The following is a 2,500-nucleotide window of genomic DNA, read 5'->3' as shown; positions in this document are numbered from 1 at the left end:
AATTAAAAGACAACTTTTTTTTCCTAGTACCTGGAGTGTATCTTTTCACCCAAAACAAGGCTAATTAGAGAAAGAAATATTGTAACACGGACACGGATGTTCTTCTTTTTCCAGGACCTTTTAGCCCTCAATGATACAAATCAAAGAGACTGGAACCTTGGAATTGATATCGTTTTCATGGATAAGCCGCTTACTGAACTGCATTTTTAAGATAATGATATACGTGTTTCCTTCAACTGCCTCTGCGGGAAGTTTGGTTCATTCTTTGACCATGCGATTAGGAAAATGTTTTCTAATAATTTTATGATAAAACGGGTTGACTGATAGCATAATCCCGTTGTTTCTTTTCTTGGATTTAAGTCATATTAAATCCTTATCTCCTTTTGAATCAATGTTTATCTCTGCGATCATCTGGCTTAGCTTCTTTCTTGAATCTCTTCTTATCTTTATCTGAATCGGGTCTTTATATTGCGGCCATGCGTACAGGATTCAAACTCATATCTGTGACCGGAATCACACGGATATCTTCCGTCGGAATTTAGATTCCGATGTCCCTTGGAAGCCGCAAATTTTGACTGGAGTAAACTTGATTGTCTTTTTTATTATTATTATTATTGTTTTATTGTGTCAGACAGATGGTATTTGTTATAGGCTTTGACTGGAGTCATCACGATTTTTTTTTTTTTTTTCAAGTGGTTTTATTGTTTCAGAAAGACGATGTTTGACTTTGATTTCAGTAACCTCGATTTTTTTTTCTTTTTTGCTGTTTCATATTGTTTTATTGTCTCAGGAAGATAGTATTTGTTATCAACTTTCTGCTTGGTAACGCCAGAAAATTCTATTTAGTCACAGGATGGTTCCAATCTAGACGACAATATTTGGAAGTGTATCCGTGTTGGACTACATGTTGGGTGAGGTAATGGAGCTATTCAAACTCCGATGAATAATACTTTGTACATTTGTACTTTTGTACATTTGTACTACAATGAGGACCGTGAGGTCTCGGCGCAGTCACGGAGGCACACCCCTCTATCCTCAACAAAGGTTTCAATGATACATTACACATAGATAGCAGCGTTCAACTCTGGATCTTCGACATTTAGTATTGCATCAGCCCCAAGCTTAGCTTAGGTCAGATGATGCTCAGGCAGTGAGGGCTTTTTCGACAATGGAATGTCCTGTCTTAAGGCGATATCACACTGGGATACTTTTCCTTCGACTGTTCGAGCAGATTTGCAGCCCTCAGCTTTCGGCGGGAAAAAAAAAAAAAAAATCTGATATACTGCAAGAAAATAATTTTCTTCCAGCATGTCAAATCACAATCTATGTATTTTTGTTGAAAAGACAAAATAGTTTGCCTTAATGATTTTATGGCCGTATAAAGTCCTGGAGGTGAGCGGTACCACCGGTTAATCGGTGGGGGATTAGCCCAGAGCAGCGTTTCTCAACCAGGGTTCCCCGGAACCCTAAGGTTCCGCAAAAGGTCCTTAAGGGTTCCGCGAGAACAAGTGAGTTAAGCTAATGCACTTTTGATTTTTTATTTAATTTCATATACGTGATATAATTAAACACGCACGACATATTCTTGGTTATTGTAATAATGCAATATAGACACCATCCTATCTAACCTATTATTATGATGAAAATAAAATGAGAAAGATTTTTTTTTTTTTTTTTTTTTGCGCAGGAGTCCCTTGAGACATGCATAGCCCCATGAGTGTGAAAGGAAAGTCATAAGCCTCATGATGTAAATAAAATGCAAAATTCAATAATAGATGAGTTGACTCAACAGGAGTATAGACCCTGTGATTGTTTTTTTTTCTGGCTACCGTCTGGCGATTTCATTTAGGATTGTGATCACCTGTCATAGCGGATGACACTTTCTTTCATTATATCTGTCGCCAGACGATTTTATTCATCCCTGTGTTTCCTCTGAAGAGGTTAATTAGTTCCAGGTATTTCAGTGTCTAGCACCAAACTCGTCCCTTCCCCCTCTTCACATGAGAACAACCAGGGAACTGTGATGAAACGCAGGTGTCTGGTCAGAAGCCCAACTCATTACTCGTAGATGAAATCTCATTACTCTTCATCTCATTAGTAATGAAGGGGACCTCGTCTCGATGTTGGGATCAACCCGGAGCCCCACCCTCGCCGGCTTCGTTCCCCCTGCCGGGCGTCGGGAACTGAGCCCTTGGGTCCACCCTAGGGGCCCGACCCCCGCCCATAGAGTGTGGTACGCCCGTATCTCCCTGTCTGGGGTCAAGCGCCCGCTGAATGAAGCCGTTGTATATAAATATTATTTCATGGCTTCAATTTTGTTTCTGTAATATTGTAATTAATTTTACTTAATTTAGTTACAGAATTGCCGTACATTTTACAGAAAATCTTTGAAAATAGTTTACCAGCACTTTATTTATTTATTTATTTATTTATCTGTTCATTTTAATTCATTCAATTTCTTTTACAGCGCACTCTCCCAGTTTCGGAACTTTCTCTTAGA

This window comes from Oratosquilla oratoria, chromosome 11 (assembly GCF_046742065.1).
Source record: "Oratosquilla oratoria isolate Oo_2021 chromosome 11, ASM4674206v1, whole genome shotgun sequence".
NCBI classification, from domain to species: domain Eukaryota; kingdom Metazoa; phylum Arthropoda; class Malacostraca; order Stomatopoda; family Squillidae; genus Oratosquilla; species Oratosquilla oratoria.
This window is presented reverse-complemented; position numbering follows the sequence as displayed.